Below are 21,836 nucleotides of genomic sequence, written 5' to 3' on the forward strand. Positions count from 1 at the left end.
GTCTCAGCTTCTCAATAGTGATGCTATTGGCTAGGAATGCCTGAGCACTCACCTGGGTTTGATTTACTTGTGGCAAGCCCCACAGACATTTCCCCCACCAAACTCAAGTTGTGGCTAGACCGGCCATTGTGGTTCTTATGATTTCAGGATTCACCGCAGCAACAACCATCTGATTACTCCAAGCCCTGGAGGGTACACTGCATGCCCAAGTCACACAGCAAGGTCCAGATATAGAAAGAGGGAGGGAGCAAGACCTGGGGCTCTGTCTTTATTCGTGTCCAGGGGTAGGATGTCTTTTTCATGGGTTTGCTCTATCGGTGAATTTAAAACATAAAAGCAGGAATTAGGGACTGAGAAGGGAGAAGAAGGGTCATTCAAGTAGGCAGTTATCTAGGCTACACAGGACTTTCTAAAAAGGGGTCTTTATGGGTGGGGGCCACCTTGTTTCTTATCTAGTTAGTTTGCTAGAAGCTGTATCATGCACCTGGAAGTATGTTTATTCAAGATGGATATTTTTGAAATTCATGCCTTGGCAACCAAAAGCTTGATGTCAGGCGCTTATACTACACAAGGGTAGGAGCTCAGTGCTTCCCAAGGCAGTGCATCTTTACACACCTCTCTGTATCTCCTACCCTAATTCTATCCATCCAGACCACCATATGCGACCCTCTTTCACCTCTTTGGAAGCAGAGCTAAATTGAATCCTCTTTCTAGTTCATGAATATACATCTTTGTGGGTTAACCTTCTCCTATGGTAAAGATGAATAATTTGCTTCTGGGACCTCTTGGCCAGCATTCAACCCTGATTTTTATCTGGGGATGAGCAAACAGGGAGTGTGCTTAAGTCACACTCTAATATTGCGTGGGTCTGAATTGGTGAATACTATCTTTTATAAGTGATTGTGAAGAACACTGAAGAAGACCCAAAGTGTGCTAAATTGATCCTGACTATTGTCAGAAGCAAGAGGAGAAGATATCATTCTTTCCAGTGAGTCGAATAAAAGGAGATATTATATATAATTTTTATTTAGTTCAAGAGTGGGATGTCCTGGCAGTCCAAGGGCAGTAAACATACTCCTTATACATGGAGGGTCTAAGGTTGCTCTTTTAGTGCCAAAACTAGAAGGCAAAGAAATGGAAATACTGAGTGGGACACATGTAATACACTTGAAGAAGTCTAGAGGGAGGGGAGACACTAGAGTTCTGTCTCACCTATGTGTGGGGCCAAAGGCAGAACAATCTCTATTTGCCTTTTGGGACAGATAAACCCATCCATCAGGCTGCATCTGGTGCACAGACTGAGGCCTTGACACCCACGTGCTGAAGGATTTATTGGCCTTGTTCAGGGACTCATAAACTTCCTTCTTGGCTTCTTTTCTCTGGCTCATTGTCCATGCTGTTCTTTGGCTCACTAAGCCTATTGGTTATGCTGGTCAGTGTTTCAATCCTCTCCTTTGTGAAGGAGACAGTGTTACACTTCGTGTGCCTTTGAGTATCTCCCAGGCTCAGACAGCTCCTTAGCAAAGAAATCCTCATACTTGCCAGCAGACGACACAATGGCAGGGCACCAGGACAAAACCAGGGGATTGTGTTTCCTTTCCTTACTTCTCTTTCTCTCCATTTTTACGTTTTACAGAAGCACGTGGCTTTGGCTTACTAGCTGAATGGCAAATTTTTCTTTTCTTTTAGGCTCTTGTGTGGAATAGGTGGCTGGCTGCTTGCTTAATGATCATGGTCATGAGACACAGTCACTTCCATCTTGGCTCTGTGGCCTCAGGTAGCCAATAGCTCAGGATGTGTCTACCTTTGTCTTTTGAGATCACTTTAGTTTTCCTCTGCCCTAAGATTACTAAGCATATATTTACATGGGCGGTTGAGGTAAATTATTCCGTTTCAAAAGAACTATTTTCTGAGAAAGCATTTATCTTGGGATTTCTTTAAATGTTAAACTCTCCAAATGCACTTCAAATTAATTCTATTTGTGAAAATTCTATTTAGATACTCAGTTGTGTGTTGTATGGATTATTACATGTGCCTGCTGCAAGTTACAAGGGACAACTAGACTTAAAACATATTTGAAATGAATGATCATTTTGAAACTGTTCAAATTGATGTAGTATTTTAAAATGATAAGCTGCCCTGAGCTGCATTGAAAATGCCTTGAAAGGTGTGTGGGGAATGTGCTATTAGAGACAGAAAGATGTCTGTTTTTAAAACAGTAACAGTAGGTACATATTTGAACTCTTATTTTTCCACCTATTTTCCTTATAATGTCTTTGCTAATTCTCATAGCAACCCTTTGAGGTATGCACTATTTTTACCCTCTAAAGAAGCAGGATAGTGTAGTGAATAAAAGCTCCAGACTGGGTTTAAATCTGGGATCTATGACTTACTACATGTGTGAACTTGGGCAAATTATTTAACCTCTCTGTGTCTCATAATTCTTACCTGTGAAATGGGTACTTACATACTATGATGACTAAATAAATCAAAATATCTAAAGCTGTCAGAACAGTTTCTGACACATAATAAATACTTAATAAATGTTGCTCTGTTGATCTGCTACAGATAGGTCAGCATTCTTACAGATGCATTGACTGACGTCCTGAGGCGTAGGGTGGTTAAGTAACTTACTTTAAGCTACCTAGTAAATAGCTAGATGATAAACTGGAAAACTGACTTAAGTCTTTCCCCTCGCCTTCATGCAAAGAACCATAATATTTTTTGTCTTGAGAGATGCTGCACAACGTATTTTATTGAAATATATTAATTCTATATATATGTAGGTGGTGCCACCTGTTACTATTTTCTAAAGGTACTAGAAATTGCAAAACTAAATTATGGTTAAAATTTAGCCTTAGGCACATTTTGCTTTAATTGTAAAAGCTGAATAATTTCAAGTAAACTGCTTTCTTTTCTTTAAAAATTTTTTAACGTTTATTCATTTTTTGATAGAGAGACAGAGTGTGAGTGGGGGAGGGGAGAGAGAGAGGGAGACACAGAATCCAAAGCAGGCTCCAGGCTCTGAACTGACAGCACAGAGCCTGACATGGGGCTCGAACTCAGGGACCGTGAGGTCATGACTTGGGCCGAAGTCAGACGCTCAACTGACTGAGCCACCCAAGCGCCCCTTTTCTTTTCTCCTTTCCTTTCCTTTCCTTTTCTTTTCTTTTCTCTTTTCTTTTCCTCTTTTCTTTTCCTCTGCTCCTCTCCTCTCCTCCCCTCCCCTCCACTCCCCTCCCCTCCCCTCCACTCCCCTCCCCTCTCCTCCCTTTCCCTTCCTCTTTCTTTCCTTCCTTCCTTCCTTCCTTCCTTCCTTCCTTCCTTTTCCTTCCTTCCTTCCTTTTCCTTCCTTCCTTCCTTCCTTCCTTCCTTTCTTCCTTCCTTTCTCCCTTTTCCTTCCTTCCTTCCTTCCTTCCTTCCTTCCTTCCTTCCTTTCTTCCTTCCTTTCTCCCTTTTCCTTCCTTCCTTCCTTCCTTCCTTCCTTCCTTCCTTCCTTCCTTCCTTCCTTCCTTCCTTTGGAAGGAGAAGTCATTGTTTTTATAAGATCCAATAAATAATACCTATGGATTTAAGAGCCCATGACAAGTACTCCAAAGACCAAATGTGTAACTTGGAATCCCTCCTTTCTACCAGCATTTCAAAATCTCTGTATACCTTTCTTTCTCTTTTTCAATATCTTTGCCACTGAGACCTGTCCCTGAATTTTTCCTGTCTCAATATTTAATATAACACACCACACCACACTGTACCATCCCATCCCATCCCATCCCATCCCATCCCATCCCATCCCATCCCATCCCATCCCATCCCATTTTATATGTACTAAGAGGAAAACAAGGAGTGCTTGCTTATGAAATTTAGGATTATGAATAGCTGAATAGTGAATATGCTGGCCTATAGAATTAAGAATTAAAGTGATATTGATATCATAGGAGATAAATACCTTAAACCAGTTTCATGAAATACATGGCTAGGTTTGACTTGATAGTAGTTTATATAAATGCCTGATGATGTTAGGTAATTATAAATCCAAAACAAATCAACAGGGACACTCTTGCTCTAAGAATTCATATACTTTGGACTATATTGTAGGTCCAGGAAAATCAGATGCCAACTATGTCCAGGCATGCTCAGTACATCCTGTGTTTCACTTTAGAAAGGACTTTGCTAAACTAAGGATTTTGGGTGTTGATAGGAGATCATAAGAGCTGTGATTGAAGCAGCTGCCGGATGATCATTTTACGGAAGAAATGGTGTAATGTGCACTTCTGCTGGGGTGTTTTCACAATGCCCCAGTCCACAGGATAGGAAGGAGGCCCCAGACTGTCTCAGCAAGCAGTGAGCTTGTCTGTTAGCATAGCACTTAGCTTTCTGCTGTTGTGTGCTGTCTGTTCAGTGGCTGTGAGCCCAAAGAATCAATCAAAATCAGGAGAAAAAAATGAGAGAACTGCTGGAGAACTTTGACTTAAAACAGAGCAGAAGAAATTTGGGATTACCAAGAAATATTTCTGCTGACCACCATTTCTTCAAAGACGTTCTGAATTTCCTAACACAATAATAATTTTAATTAATTTAATTATAAGCACATTTCTGTATCACATCATTTTGGATGTTTTTCAAATTGTCTTATAATTAAATAAATGGCCAATTTCCTTCAAAGATGCAGAGTCACTTTGGGAACTACTGAGAGTATGGTTATGGAGTAGACACAATATAGTTGGGCCAGAAACAATTCTAGAAGAAACTCAGGGTGAATGTGTATATATGTGTATGTGTATGTGTGTATGTATATGGTAGGATTAGTTAATGCCATTTTCTAAAAACAAATACAAATTGATACCATCATTTTAATAGTTGCATTAATTTTTTTATATAGATGGATTTTAATTTTTAAAAAGAAATTTCTAAATTGAGAAATTCAGGTTCTTCTCCTCTTTTTCCTATTATAAATAATATTCTTTTTGAGCACATATCTTTAACCACATGTACAATTACTTCCTTTGGACAAGATCTGAAAAGTGGGACTGCTGGTTTGATGGAGTGTGTAATTTAAGAAGTGTTTCTAGATTACCTGCTCTAAGTTTACTTCAACTCATATTCTAGTACTACCAGCATTCAATAAGAATATCTCTTCTACCGTTTGATAAGAATATAACCAGTCTTAAAATTTTCCTGTTGGATCAGCATGTTATTTCCTTGTTTTTTAAATTATACTTATTTGAATACTCCTGAGGATCAACATATTTTGTTAGGCTCATTGATTATTTCCATTTGTTTTTGTGAGTTGCTTTTTTTTCCTGAGAATCTTTTCATTTTCGTTTTGCTTAAAGAACACTTTAGCAGAGGGGTGCCGGGGTGGCTCAGTCGGCTAAGCCTCCGACTTCAGCTCAAGTTATGATCTCATGGTTCGTGGGTTTGAGCCCTGAGTCAGACTCTATGCTGACAGCTCAGATCCTGGAGCCTGCTTCAGATTCTGTATCTCCCTCTCTCTGTTCCCCTCCCCTGCTTGCATTCTCTCTCTCTCAAAAATAAATAGACATTAAAAAAATTAAAAAAAAAGAACTTTAGTAGAAAACATTGGTGCCCCACCAGCATACCCGCAGTGTCTTTCCTATTTTTGTAGACCCTGGCTTTGAGTATGCTTTTAATCCCGACAACCAAAGCATGTCTGTCTTTGCCGATGGACTGTATCAGGGCTTCCAGAAATGGTTTTGCTTGTGTGTTAAGAAGACTGGGGATGTGTGAGGGAATAGGCTGACTATTCCCTATAGTAGTGGGACTCTAACAGGGGACTCTGGCCACAGAGCAGATCACAATTCAGAGTTGGCTCCCACAGGGATCAAGGAAGCTGCAGTATTTATGTCCACACACTTGCATTCAGCCATTGGTTTGAGCCTCGCATTGGGCTCTGTGCTGATAGCTCAGAGCCTGGAGTCTGCTTCAGATTCTGTGTCTCCCTTTCCCTCTGCCCCTCCCCTGCTCATGCTCTGTCTCTCTCTCTCTCTCTCTCTCTCTCTAAAATAAATAAACATTAAAAAAAATATTTAAAAAACACTAGTGAAGACATTTCATTAAGGATATTTTCTCTCACAATGAGTAGAACTATTCTCTGCAATTTATTAATCTCATTGTTTTAGGGGGGATATTTTACCATGTAAACATTGTTGTATTATTTTGTAATATACTGAGGCAAATCTTATTTTTTTCCTTACTTATATGTGACTTTGAATATTTCTTAAAAATGTATTTCTTAGTCCCTGTGTTATATAAATGTTCACCTTTCTTTGGTTTTCCATTTAAATCATTAGATTGACTTTGCTTGTGGCTTAAGATTCTCAGATGAATAGATTTAGAAATTTCATAAATTTGAGAATTTTTCAGCTATTATTTCTTCAAATATTATCTGCCTCCTGTGACTTCCATTTCAGATGTTAGACTGCTTGATGTTTGTCCCATAGGTCCCTGATACTGTGTTCAGTTTTTAAGTATTTTTTTTTCCTTTTTATAGCTTCATTTTGGAAGAGTTGCCATCACTATGCTTTCAAGTTCATTGATCTTTTCTACTGCAGTATCTGATCTTTCAGCAACTCTATCCAGTGTATTTTTCATGTCTGATACTGCATTTTACATCTTTAGAAATTTCACTTGTGTCTTTTAAAAATATCTTTTATTTCTCTCCTCATCATATTTATGTTTTATTCTATCTTCTCTAACATTTGGAGTGTACTTATAGCAGTAATTTGACATCAATGTCTGCTGGTTTTATCATATCTTTGATTTCTGTGTCTTTTTTATTGGTTGATTTCTGGTAATGGATCAGATCTTTCCTGCTTCTTTGCATGTATGGGAATATTCAAAGAGTACTGCTATTCTTTGGATGCCAGACAATGAGAATTTTGATTGGATGACATACGTTGTGAATTCTACAGTATTGGCTGGTGGATTTTATTAATTCCTCTAAATAGTGATGGTGTTTGTTCTGGTGTGCAGATAATTTGCATGGACTCAGTTGGATCATTTTGAGGCTTCCCTTTAAGGTGTTATAGGGCAGATCCTGAGCAGCCTTGGGTCTGGTGCTAATTTAGCTCCATTACTAAGGTAATACTTTTGAAGTGTTCTACCCAATACCCCATGTCTTATCACTCCGGCAGGTGAGAACAAAAACTATTCCTAACCTTGTGTAAGTTCTACATATTGGTGTATCCTTCCTGGTCTCAATACGTTTTCTCATACACATACAAAACAGTGTTCAGCCAAAGTCTTAGAGTAACCCTTCTGCAGATTTGCAAAGCTTTGTCTTTGTCCAGCTTCCTCCTCCCTCTTACTTTGCCCTGCAATGCCCGCTGCCTTGGCTGTAATCTGTCTCTACAATTCATGTGACAGCTGAACCCTGTATCCCTCCACTCTGCGCTGTGGCCTGGACACTTTCTAGGTGGTAAGCTGGGGACATGGCAGGGCTCGCCTTATTGGTTTCATTTCTCTCAGGGATCACGGTCTTCCACTCCCTGTAGACTGCTGTGTGAAACCATTGTTTCACACATTTTGTCCTGTTTTCCCGTTGTTGAACAGGGTAATTGTGGTCCCTGTTACTCTATCTATCTTTGCTGGAATCAGAAATCTTTGGTTGATGCCACTTGACATCCCTCTCTTCCTCAGCTCTTCATCATCATCTTGACTGCTGGAAGGACAGGTGAAAGAGAGGTCAGTATTTAGTGAGAGGTGAGGATGTGCTAACAGAAAAGGTAGTTACAAGTGTGATGAAAAGACGGTTTTAAACAGGGGCAGGAGAGGAATGTCCCTAAGTATATCTGTTCTTGTAATTATCTCTGTGCCTCTTTACACTTCTATGTCCCATTGCTCACCAGCTGTGCTTATTAAAGATCTCCAGGTAATAGTCATCAACCTTGCGAGAAGTAGGGACTGCCACATCCCTCGAGACTTCTTTAAGAGATATTTGAATCTCAGAAATAGCCACTTGTGTCATTCTCTCAACATTCAGCTAACGAGAATTTTCTGTTCTACTCCAAACACTTCATTTTCTGCCTCTCTTCACAGGTAAGAGAAGTTACACATTGAAGAACTGGCTAATGATTCGGTTCCACATCACTGAATTACCTCAGAGGAAACTTAAAATGCTGCAAAATCATGATTACTTATCCAAAGAGTATATGGGGTTTTACAGATACATTTTTAGTGCCTGGATGAATCTGTTGATACAATCATTACTTTAATCTCTTTTCTTGTCTCTGTAAGAAATCCACTGGCATGTTATAGATTACATAGACACCATCCCATATGGAAATTTTAAAGATAATAGAATAGCTTTTATGATTGACACGCTGGGGGGAAAAAAACAAATAAGCACAGAACAGTGTGCTTATTTTTCATATAAGTTTTAAAAACATTTTCTTGTGAAGTAAATATACAGACTAATGTGTGAACCATAGATTAATGGTTTAATAAATAATAGAAAGTGAACATGCATGTTTCCATGGCCAAGGTCAAGAAATATAACACTACCAAGACCAAAAATATCCCCTATTCTTCATTATTATTAAGAACTATTTTTTTCCTGGGGTCCCTGGTTGAGCATCCAACTTTCGCTTAGGTCATGGTCTGGTGGTTGGTGAGTTAGAGCTCCATGTCAGGCTCTGTGCTGACAGCTCAGAGCCTGGAGCCTGCTTCAGATTCTCTCTCTCTCTCTCTCTCTCTCTCTCTCTGCCCCTCTCTGCTCATTCTACCTCTCTCTCTGTCTCTCAAAAATAAATATTAAAAAAAGGACTTTTTTTTCCCTGAAGGTAATGACTACTCACTCTGAGTTATATGATAATTATTTCTGTGTTTTTCTTCATATTTTTATCACATATGTATGTATAAATGAAGCTAAGTGAAAGTATGTTCATGCTTTACTTAAAGTAGATATAGTTTGCTTTTATGTATTTTTAACTTTATTAGATTAAATAAGTGAATCTGAATCCTACTGTGTTTTCCTCTTTACTCAATTTTATATTTATGAGATCTATCCATGTTGTGTGTAGCCTTAGTTTTATTTATTTTTACTGCTTTCAGGTAGTTCCTAATACTGCATTCCAGTGTGCCATAATTATTTATCCATTCTATTGCTAGTGCATATATAGGTATTTTAAATTTGGTGTTCCTGAGAATAATGTTTTTATGAACATTTTTGAACATGAGCCAGAGTTTCTCTAGAGTAAATACCTAAGAATCTGTGGGCATATAGTATTAGTTCACTGTTGTTGTTTTAGCTTGTGTTTCCCAGACTACCAGTGAGGTCAAGTTCTTTTTTATGTTTATTAGCCATTTAGATCTCCTTTTTTTTTTTTAGTCTTTTGCCCATTTCAAAATTGTGTGTGTGAGTACTTAGAATATGACTCTTGACGTGAGTGTTTTCTTCCACTCTTTATTACCTATTCTCTCGCTTTGTGATATCTTCTGATGAACAGAAGTTCTTAGTTTAATGTAGTAACTTTGTCAGTCTTGTCTTTCATAGTAGTGCGTTTTGTGACTTGCTTAGGTAATTTTTCCGTACTGTGAAGATAAGTAGATAGTCTCCTCTATTATCATATAAAATCTTAGTAGTCTTTTATTTAATGTTTAGAACCCTAATCCACCTGGAATTAATTTGTGTGTTTGGCCTGACTTCATGGTCTAATTTAATTTTTTTCCCATACAGACATCAAATTGTTTCATTGCTATTTGTTTAAAAGTTTCCTCTTCCACACTCCTTACCACTAATATTCCTCTTATGAAGCAAGTGTCCATACATGTGTTTCTGGGCTTCTTATCTTGTTTCATTTACCTGTTTTTCTCTATTTGCGTCAATGTTACACTATGTTTATAATGAATCTTGATATTTAGTTGGGTAAGTTTTCCAAATTTGTTTTTCTTATTCAATTGTTGTCTTGACTCCTCTTGACTCTTTTTGGAATATAAATTTATTAGTCATTTCTTCTTTTTTGGCAAAGAAAACTTTAAAAATGGCTGAAATTTCAATGATATTGTAATAGTGTTGTATGGTGACAGAGGGTAGGTACACACTTGTGGTGAGCATAGCATAATGCATAGAGAAGTGGAATCACTATGTTTTATACCTGAAACTAACGTAACATTCTGTGCCAACTATATTGAAATGAATTTTTTTTTAAATAGCTGAAATTTTAATTGCCATCACACTGAATCTAAAGATCAATGTGGGGACAATGCACATTTTTATAATACTAATTTTTTCCAACCCCTAAAGATGATTTATTTCCTGATATATTTAGATCTTCTTTAATATCTCTTGATAAAGTTATATCTATTTTTTTTCTCAAAGACTGATTCCTAGTCACCATTTTTAAATATCTAGTTGCAAATGTTAAAAAATTTTTATTTTATCAGTTGTTTACTGCATCTATTGAGATGCATCTGTTAATGTGGTAAATTACTTTGATTGGTTTTCAAATGTTAAATCAAACTTAAATTCTTTGAATAAATTTGGCCCACTCACAATGCATTAATCTATTTTATCTGTGTTATATAGGCTGGGTTTTATTTGCTACTATTGTATTTAGTGTGTTTGGATTTATGTTCATGAGTGAGTTTGGCTTGTAAATATTTTTCTCCTATTCTGTGCAGGCTTTGTTATCAAGATTATACTAACCTAATGAGGTTGGCAAAGTGTTTCATTCTCCACCTCCTATTTTCTAGATGAATTTGGGCCGCATTGGAATTATTGCTGTTTGAATGTCTGATAGAAATTGCCAGAGAAGTAATCATAGCTTAAAATTTTCTTTGTGGAAAGATTTTTGAGTACTGATTCAATGTCTTTAATAATTATATAACTATTGATATTTTCTATTTTTTAAGTCTATTTTACAAAATTATTTTTTCTGTATAATTATCCATTTCACCTTGATTTTCTTTTTCTTTCTTTTTTTTTTTTTTTTGCATGTCATCCTTGCGCAGGGGCCATGCTGATCTTCTCTGTATCGTTCCAATTTTAGTATATGTGCTGCTGAAGCGAGCACTTGATTTTCAAATCTATTGACTTAACAACTGTTTACAATAGCTTCTTTTAAAAATAAATTTGCAATAAGGTATATTTAATTAAAAAAATAAAATAAATAAAATGTGTAAGTCAAGAAAAAAAATAAAAGTAAGCACTGATCTGTCACAAAAAAAAAAAAGAAAAAAAAAAGAAATTTGCAGGATATAAAGTGGTGTCTCCTTTTTCTTTCCTGGTAATGGTTATTTGTGCTTTCTTTAATGTTTTCAAAGAACTAACTTAGATTTCTTTATCTTATCTATTACATGTTTGTTTGCCTATTCTATTAATTTTTATCTTATCTTTATTTCTTTATCTCCTTCATTCTACTTTTGTTGGATTTCTTTTAACTTTTTGTATGGATGTTTACTATATTAATGTTGAGACATTTTAAACATTAATAAACACATGTAATCAACATTTTTTTCTTCTAAATCCTCAAGTTTAAGTTGTAATACATTATCATTCAGCTTAGAATACTTCCTAAATTCTGTCATGATTTCTTCTTTGACTTATGGGACAGTTAGAAATTTATTTATTTCCGTATATTTTCACATTTAAGGTCGTTGTCTTTTATTCTAGAGTAATTCCACTTTGACCAGAGAACATACTATGTGTTACTATAATCCTTTGAAAGCTGTTGGGACTTAACCCTATGACCCAGTTTTTGCTCAAGTTTTGTAAATGTTCCATGTGTGCTTAAAAAAGATGTGCATAATGCAGTTGTTAGGTGCAATGTTCTAAATATACCCATTAAAGGTTTTCCCCCTATTTTATCAGTCATTGATAAAAATGTTAAAATAAACCATCATGAATGTGTATTTGCCTTTTTTTATTTGAGATTTTTTCTTTAGCTTTATACATTTTGGTAAATATGGTATTAGGTGCCCACAAAGTAAAAATTATTGTATCTTCAAGATGAATACAATTCTTTTTATCTATATACATTGGGCCTTTCTATTTCTAACAGTCTTTTGCCTTAATGTCCATTTTAAAATATTTATATAGCTATACAAGTTTTCTTTTTGAATGGTGTTTGTGTTCTATATTTTTCATCTTTTTATTTTCACGTTTTATAGATTTTACGTCTTAGATTTGTCTTTTATAAAGGGCATATAATTAGATTGCAGTATTTTTCCCCAGTGTGAAAATCAGCCTCTTAACTGGAACAGTTAATGCATTTGTATTTCATATAATTGCCTATATATAAGGTTGAAATCCAACATTTTATTTTGTGCTCTCCATTTATCATACTTATTGAATGTTTTGTCTGCTTCCTGGCTTTCTTTTGAAGTGATTCTTTATATTTCTACTTCTACCCATAATATTTCAAAATGTATGCACTTTTCTTTTTTGAGTGATTACTCTGGAAATTATGATATCCCTTCTTAACTTTCTAATGTCTAAATGCAATTGTGGATAAAACACAACAACTTAGACTACTTTAATTTTGTTTATTCCCTCCCAACTTCTATATAACTGTTGTGTATTTTAATTCTCTTTTATCCACAGAAGACATTTACTTAGTTATTTTTTAAAGGTTTCCTAAATACTACAGCTTTTTGTTTTCTTTTCAGTCCTTGTTTCTCAGAACCCACATCTAAGCCAGATTTCCTTGTACTTGAAGTATACCCATTAGAATTCCTATTTATTTATTTATTTATTTGTTTATTTAGGAGAGAGAGAGTGCTAGCAGGGGAGGGGAAGAGGGAGAGAGAGAATCCCAAGCAGGCTCCATGTCCTGTGTGAGCCCTATGCAGGGCTTGATCTCAGGAACTGTGAGATCATGACCTGAGCAGATATCAAGGGTCGGTCACTTAACTGACTTGAGCCATCTAGGCACCCCTAGAATTTCCTTTAGTTTAAATGTGCTGGTAGTTTTCTCTCTCAGGATTTTGTTTGTCTGCAAATGTCTTTAGTTTTGCTTGCATTCTTGAAAGATATTTTCAATTGGTATAGAATTCTCGGTGGACAGATTACAGATATCATTCCGTTCTCTTATGGTTTACATTGTTGCTTCAGAACAAGTCAGCAGTTAAGTGATCACATTTTAGAGGATGTTTTTTTATTCTCTGGATGCTTTTGAGACTTTTTATTTCACTTCAGCCTTCTGTAGTCTTGCCATGATATGTATAGATATGAATACCATTTTTATTTAGCTTGCTGGAATATCTTGGGCTTCTTGGATCTATGGTGTGGTCTCTTTTGTTAGTTTGGAATATTCTGGGTCATTACCTTTTAAAATATTGCCTCTAATATACTCTCTCTTTGCTTTTAAGGACTTCTGAAATGGTATGTGGGGGCTAAGGGAGAGGGTGCAGGGGAAAAATTATCCTGATTAGGAGATAAGTAACATAGTATTATTGATTAGTAGAAAGTTAACGTTTATTGAGGTCTGACTATACTCCACAAAAATGTTTTACGTGTGTGTACTAGTTATCTAGTCAGCTACCCCAAAACCTGGCAGTTAAAAACAGTAAGTGTGTATTATTTCACACAAGAGGTGTAGGTGTCCTAGAGTGGCTTAGCTGGGTAGTTCTAGCTCAGGATCTCTCTTAAGATTTAACTTGTTGGTGGGGGTCAGGGAGCAGTCATCTGACGTGCTGACCATGGCTGAAGGATCTGCTTATAAGCTCATACAGTGGTTGCTAGCAGGATGCTTTAGTTCCTTGCTGGCTGTTGAGATATGAGATTCAGTTCATGTCCATTCTATACTCGTCTCCTATTCAGGACTCTTCAGACCAAAATAGGGCACATACTTAGTATTAGTTACCCTGAAAATAAGGCCAAAATCAGATGACTTTAAAGTAATTAAAAATTATAAAAGAGGCAAAGGTCATTTTTCACTTTCTTTAGTTTAGTGTTTGGTTTTTAATATCCATCTTTATTAATTTTATCCTGAATGTGCATATGAAATTCTAGGGATCAGAGAAAGATTTCTTATGAATTACTTCACAGTGAGTAATACGTGTGTCAGCCTGTCTTGCATCAGGTCTTATCCCTGGGGCACAATGATGAAAACCAAGTCACATGTCCTATGTGAGTGCCGTACCCTCCTTAAATGAAGATTGAAGGGTAAAGAGGCAGCTGTGACTTCTCCTCCTAGAATGAAGTCCTTGGACATGAAATGGGCCTGAGTCCTCACTCTAATATTTTGTTATGCTGATAAAAGCTCTCCAGGAGCCAGATAGCCCCACATTTCTACCACCCAAAGTTGTCAAGTTCCACTTTCATCTCTTTTGACACACAAATACCTAGGAAGATAGTGCTCCAGTCCCCTTGTCATCTTCAGCTATAACCTAGAGCCCATCCTGGGATGTAACAATTCAGCTTTTGGGGAGACAAAAGATGTTTTATTATTCTTTGAATCAGTTGGATTAGGTAAACACATGGCTACAGACCTAATCTTTATGTATGTGAAAATGTTTCTGTGAGAAATGAAAGCAAAAATTCTATATTGTTATAGCTTTATGTATACATGGCTCAAGAGGCTAGGGATTTTGATAGGAACACTAAGTCTCAGGAAGTTGTATTTCTTCATAGTTGTACCCCACTGGCTTGAGGAATGTCTGTAGTGGCACCTTGGCCTAAAAAGTAGGTTCTGATATTGGTGTATCTACCTCTTCTGTATGGATTCTTGGGCTTATTCCTGAAGAGGAACTACTCTCCCCTGATGATTAAAGATTAAATAAAGTACTTTTTCTGGAATTCTTAGGAAAAATGAAAGTCTTCTAGGCACATCAATGGAAAACACTTTTTTGGGGGGTCAAATCTTTGGTTTCTTTAAGATCCGAGCTTATCACTGCCCACAGAGTGCTTCCTAAAAGGCCAATGATTAATTACTTATAGAACGATCAAATCTCATTGTGTTAGTCAACTATTCCTGGGGTAATGCTGCATAACAAACAAAGCTACAAACCTTCATGGTTTACAAAACAAATAGTCACTTTTATTTTTTAACATACATACATACATACATACATACATACATATTTATTTATTTATTTATTTTACAGATTTTGTAGGGTTTGGCTGAAATCAGCTGGGCTTGGTTTTAGATTGTAGGTTGGATTCAGGTTTGTTCCACATAACTCCTTGTTCCAGAAAGAGTGACAACTTGTGGCATGTTCTCACCTGGGGTGGCAGGGAAACAAGGAGATGAACAGACAAATAAATTTTCTTAAGGCCTTATCATAGAACTGGCACCTATCACTTTCATCTTCATTCATTGGCCAAAGCAAATCATTTCACCATGCTGAACATCAATGGGTGGGGATGTTTTCTTTGCCTATAATGGGAAATAGTTCATACAGACTCATGACAATGGGCATGGATGTATGATTCTTTTAAGGTAGGAAGCAAAGTGTCAGGAAAATAGTATAGTCCACTAAACTCAAGTTTTGAAGTTTAGGACAGTCTTCCAACTTCAACTCACCAGTGGATGTTTGAAACTGGAACTTACTATTTAGGAGGCATGTGGCAAAGATGGTGAACTGTCCACCAAAAAATGTATGATCTCCCTTCCAGTGAGTGGTGTTTTTGCTTGGAAGCATATACCCAACAGGGAATACTTTTCCCATACTTTTGCATCCAGGTGCAGCCATGTTACCAGTTTTTAACAATGGAATGTGAGAAAGAATAGATGTCACTTGTACTTGAATACACTAGAATGTCTTGCCCACCTCATTTCCCCTTCCACTGGCTAGAAGCAGAGGATGCTGAGATCTCAGAGGAAGGTGAAACCATGAGATCCAAAGAAGCCTTGTTTCCTCAGTCACCCTGTGGAGAAAAGCCACTTGCTATCCGGATATGCCCACCCTAGACTAACATTAATGATGAATATGTTGAGCCTCAGAAATTTTGGAATTTATTTGGTACAACATCTTTGTAACATCTATACTATTCTAAGTAATTGAGGAAGACAATTGTTTAAAGTCACATGACAGCTATGTGAGGTTAACATGAAAAGAATCACCACCTAGACTTAAAATTAGGTTTATCACTTCTAATTCTGTTCTGCTGATAAGGAATTGCTTGATGTTAAGGACATTTTTAAAAGCTTTGACTTTGGGTCTAGTTAATATTTAAGGTTTCTTTCAACTTTAAGATTTTATGATTCTGAAGGAGGACTTTCCATAGTCTTCAGAGTTTATGGAGCAGAAGCCACATTCTCCTTTAAAGTGTCTTATGGGACTCTCTGACAGACAAAAAATGGACAGGCACCCTTTTGTGAGAAAAAGAAGAAGCAAAACTTGGTTTTCATCCTCCAGCAATAAACGACAGTGATGCCAGCCCCAGCACCAGAAATGAATTAGAAATCTCTCGTGCAACTACTTTAAGTGGCCTTGAGTAAGTCATTTAAACTCTACGAGCCTTGGTTCCTATCCATAAAATAGAGATAGAAGAGTGAGTTTACAGCATGATTTTGAAGATTAAATGAACAATTACATATAAATTTCATGGTGCAGAAATTAACACATAAGAATTATGCAATAAATGCCCAATATTATTATTGCTGTTATTCTTGTCTAGGTTAGGTTAGAGGTACAGCCTTCCCCTGGATATAGGCTATATATGTCATTGTGGAGACCTAGATTCATGATAATGAAACCCAAATAACATAGATCTATCACTGCAAATCCACTGGTCTTGGAAATGAAAGGAGAGGGTACTTACACTGTTAACATCTTAATAAATCACAGGACTTGAAATGAATTCTCTGACTTGTCCTAAGTGTACAAGGTAATGCTGAGATACCACATAGGCATATCACATATTTGAGAAATCACTGGGGACTTGTCTGCATTATTTTGCTTTTGATTGCTATCAGATAAAGCAAAAAAGCCAATGGGACATTATAATTAAAAAAATTAATGGGATAAATATTAGAAAAAGTTTGAGGGGCACTTGGGTGGCTCAGTTGGTTAAGTGTCTAACTCTTGGTTTTCGCTCAGGTCATGATCCCATGGTTTTGTGAGTTCAAGCCCTGCATCAGGCTCTGTGCTGACAGTATGGAACTTGCTTGAGATTCTCTCTCTCCCTCTCTCTCTCTCTCTGCCCCTCTGCCACTCACACTGTCTCTGTCTCTCTCAAAATAAATAAATAAACTTAAAGTTTGAGAGTAATAATTCTGATTCACTCTTTCTAATGACCATTGGATTCTGGCTAGCAGAAAGCATACTCTGCCTGCTTCTTCAGGAGAGCCTCATTGTGCAAAGACTCTGGGCCACATAGTGTGAGTTGCTTATTGAGGGCAGATGGGAGCCACAGGCCTCTTTGTGCCAGGGATGCTCTTAAACATGAGAAGGACTGAATTCTGCTTGGAGATCAATTAGGCAAAGTTAAAAATTCTCTTGAGAGAACATATGGGATCCCTGAACCATATCCAAACAGCCAAATCCTTTCCGGCATTTCCCATGTTAAGGATAATCAGTGCCATTTTCCCATCTTCTTTGTCTCAATTTAATCTTTTCTTATTAGTGTCAATTGTCACCTTAGGTTATAATTTCTGATATAATTTTTAATTTGTTTTGCATGCATAAGTTGCTTCCCTATATAGACTGCAAAGTCTTCTAGAAAAGATCTATTTCACATAATTTTAGGGATTTCCAAATGTGACTAGCAAAGAGCTGAATATCAGGAGTTCATTAATAAAGACAAATTTGAAATGAGTTTCCAACCACCTGTGTAGAGGACATACTGCATTTTTCATTTGGTAAAATTGGGTCATTTTTGAGCTTTTAAGGCAATATTGAAGGTCTCTTAAGGATGCAAATTCTGAATTAGCATTTCTATTTTGTCCTAACTCAGCTGCACAAGATCCCTGAGTTGCCCACCAGGTATAATGAGAACTTTTGTGGAACTGTGGGAGTTGAGAAAAAGAAAAGTTAACTTGGAAAGTTCTTGACTCTCTGAGTTCAACTCTGAATGACAAATACCAGAGTCAATGTTTTCCAAACTGCCAGCAATAAGCATTTTCAAAAGCCTAATTAAAAAAAAAACTGTGCCAGTTTAAAAGATGTAATTTGAACATAAGGCACATGCGGTAGTGAAGTCTAGTAGATAACATTTTGTGTGTGAAATATTTTTGTAAAAGCAGGAGAGATGGTAGGAAGAGGAAAATGAGCTTTCCAATCAGGCGTGTTCAAAAGACTCTAATTCTACTGTCTTGGTGATTTATTTTCTCTAATGTACACATCCTTTGAAGAGGATACTTGGTTTAGAAGGAGAAGGAAAATTCATTTTATAGTGTGAGATTTCTCTGAAAACCTGTTTCCCTATTGACCCAGAATCCTTATTTCACTCCCCCCTTCAGTTCTAAATTATCTTTAACTGCTAGGACATTAAAAAAGGCATAGTGTATTAAGAGTCACCTTGATTAAAGAAGAATGATTGGGTCAAATTTTGCCTCTAGGTTCCTGGGCATATTTTTAGGAACCGATTTGCTCCCAGATTTGTATCTTCTATTGACTCCTTGGGTGATACAATTTATTATGTCCATAAATGGAAGACTGGGGGCACTTCCAACTAGTTAACCAGTCCACAGTCATTTCATTGCATGACAGTCCTTGATCGAACAGTGAGGAAAGCAATTATGATCTACAAAGAAAACAGATAATTACCATGCTGATGACTAACAAGTCACAGTCTCCTTATAGGGTCAGGGGGTGCGTAGATGGCATGCTGGGATCTGCTTTCTCAGGTTAAGATGCACTCTTGTTTAGGTAACACCTATCAACTCTGTGTGTTTTATGATTCTGTCTGAAGTTTGAAGAAAGAGATACTAACAGTGGAAAGGAAATTGAATTTGATGTTGAAAAGAGTCATTTGAAGGAAGTATCAGGGACAATAAGAAACAACTTGTATTGGTAAAATGAACATGTGGATAGAAAGCTAACTTTGTGCTTCCAAAAATCTCTAGCTATTGATTGGTGCAATAGCTGTAAATTTCTTGGCTGATTACAATCAGCAAGTTTTTTTTTTCCCATAGGACAATAATAGTCTCAATTGAAAAGTCTATAAGCAAGTTAGTTTGGACATTTAAACATGGCTCTTAGCTATGCAAATAATGAATTTATGTCTTGCAAAAAACTAACTGAGTGAGGTATTGTCTTTTCTTTTGCTACCTTTCTCTCTCTCTCTCTCTCTCTCTTTCTCTCTCTCTCCGATGCCTAACCCCTACCAAACATTTAGCTTGAAGTTTGGTTATCTAATTCTTTTTGCTATCCATTTTACAAAACAAATTAATTTTATAGTTTCTTTCATTGCACTTCAGTCAAGCTTGTCTTAAAGTAAGGACAGTGTTATTTAAGATTTCCTTCTGTCATGTGGGACTAATTGGTCTAATTCATTATGTAAAAAACTATATGGGCTATGAGACAAATGAGGTAATGTATTTTGAACACTAGTGTAATTGCTAATGAGATCTAATGTGAGTAAACTGCCTGTAACTTAAGTGTTTCAGCATGATGGATATGTTACACTTTACTAAGGAAAGAGCTGAAATAAGTTATGGCACCAGTTAGCAATGCGCTTATAGATAAAAACACAGAGCAAAGGATAATATAATTAAATTAAAATATTTTGCTTTAAGTTAATTTTTTTGATGTGTGGTGTTTTTCTAACATGTTGGATTTGAATAAAATACTAGCTCATGACCAAATGCTACTTTTAGTGGCCTTTAGACCAATGTAGCAGCACGTTAATTTTGAGTATGGTGTTTCCAGAATGATTGCTATTATAACAGAGCTAAGCTCCAGAGAAACTTATGGTGTTTACATCAGTCACAACTGGAAAGATTTCCATTCCATTGTGTGGTAATAAACCTGGGATGACAATTTACAAATAGTGCATAATCTATATCCTTGAAGGGATTGGGAGACAGGTGCAGGGGTTTCTGTCGCTATAGTTGTGTCCACAATTTTCTTCTTGATAACACAGACATGTATGAATTAACAACATAAACTAGGGTAGGGACAGGGATGTTTGTCCCAATATGGGAAACAAAGGAAGATGTTCAACCAAATAGGCAAGGCATAGAATCCATGAGAACTTAACAATCTCTAGGAATGGTCAGGAAAATAGTCAGCATTCACAACTCCTATATGAGGTATTGGTGGGTCCCAACTGGTGATTTATGTATAAAAATAGGGACCTCGTAATGTGACGTTCAAAGACTAGATGGGCCAAATATTGGTGGACACCCAGTCCCAAACTTTGGACCATTTGGAGTTAATAAAATGTCTCTGGGTTTTAACTCAGGAAACTGGCATGAGTTAGGTGGGATTCAAGTTGTAGGAAAGAATTGGAAAATAGATTTATTAGAGTACAACCTTAGAGTAGAGATGAAAGCTAGGGGATTATCCTATGAAGTATGGGTCTTGGTTGGGAGCTCAAACATATAAGTCCTGTTATCAAAATGAGTTCCTATGCTCAAGTGGAAAAATTTCAGCTGACATTTGGGAATCAATGTGGGAAGGCAAGGGTTAGCACTTCAGGTTTAGGCTACAGTAAAGATAATTCAGAGAGCAAAACCATAAAATGGAAATTCTATCAGTGAAGACACCTTCCCTGTCTTCTCATTGTTGCCTCTTTTGTGCCTAGAATAGAGCTTGGTGTATAGCAGGTGCTCATTGTATGTTTTCAAAGGAATAAATAGGGGGTACAGAGTTTTAAATACATATAAAATTATTTAAGTAGTGCAACTTAGGTACGGCTTACCTTAGTCAAGACTGAATCAGGATGTGAGAAAGTCCTTCTTTACAGGGAAACCAATGGGTTCACAGGGAACTTGCAGAAGGCAAGTATAGGATGGGGAAGAGAGAGAGTGGCTGGCCCAGCCAGTGGTAGAGCTTCCTCCTTCAGCATCTCCTTATCTCAATCACCAGGGTCATTGTCATTCTTTGATAACTAACATAGGGAGCCATTTAAATATTCTTAGTATTTTAATATTAAATTAGATTAAATTCCTACCTAAGCACTATGTGAGACCACTCTCATATCCCAGGAATAATTATGTATAACTCAAACAAAATTGGTTGTAAACTGACTCTATTCCTTCATCTCACCTGTGTTGCCTCTTGCTGGAGCCAGTCCTTAGGGTGCTGAGGTGGGAGGGACACTTGTTGGCTATATACCATTTTGAACCTCTTCAACTAAATCAAATGACTTAGGGGAAGATCTATTTTTCAAGGAATATGCCACAGGTTCACAAAATGTGTACAAATATATAATATAAACTGGCTGCTTTATAAATGCTTGATAACAATTATAAAGAAAAAAATATTGTATAGATCATCCTGAGGCAATCTGTAAGTCATGTGTCTAAACACAAGAATTTTCAGGGAAATCCTTTCTTGAGAGTTTAGAGCAATGGATTAACAGGAAATAGGTAATTTTACTTGGATCAATGGAAACTGACTAGAAAAAAGTTACTAGAAATATACTAAAATGGAAAATATAATAAAAATCATGCCAGAAAAGAAACTCATATGGTGAAAAACTCTCAAATATGAAAGCAGCAGAACTTATAATATGGTATCTGATAATGCAATTATTTATATCCTTTGCTGTCTGATCTCTCCCTATGTAAAGCTTAGTAACCAATAGATTTAGCTTTTTTAACATCCCTCTCTATCTGAAACCAATACCTAAGCACTAGTAATGTATACTCAGGAACTGACTATTTTCACACAGACAGGGGGTATTTGTATATATGTACAGTTATGACAATTTTAGTTGATATCAGTGATATTCCCCAGAACATTCTCTTCAGTCTGGAGGGCAC

At 36.7% G+C, this 21,836-nt stretch overlaps 1 non-coding gene across 1 annotated transcript; it reads right to left on the bottom strand.

The window, feature by feature from the left end:
- Positions 1–10,926: 10,926 nt before the first annotated feature.
- LOC132668187 (U6 spliceosomal RNA) lies at positions 10,927–11,033 on the bottom strand. Its single transcript, XR_009605532.2, has one exon. It is a non-coding gene; the product is annotated as a U6 spliceosomal RNA (small nuclear RNA).
- Positions 11,034–21,836: the final 10,803 nt, after the last annotated feature.

This window comes from Panthera onca, chromosome B2 (genome assembly GCF_046562875.1).
Source record: "Panthera onca isolate mPanOnc1 chromosome B2, mPanOnc1 haplotype 2, whole genome shotgun sequence".
Classification (NCBI taxonomy): domain Eukaryota; kingdom Metazoa; phylum Chordata; class Mammalia; order Carnivora; family Felidae; genus Panthera; species Panthera onca.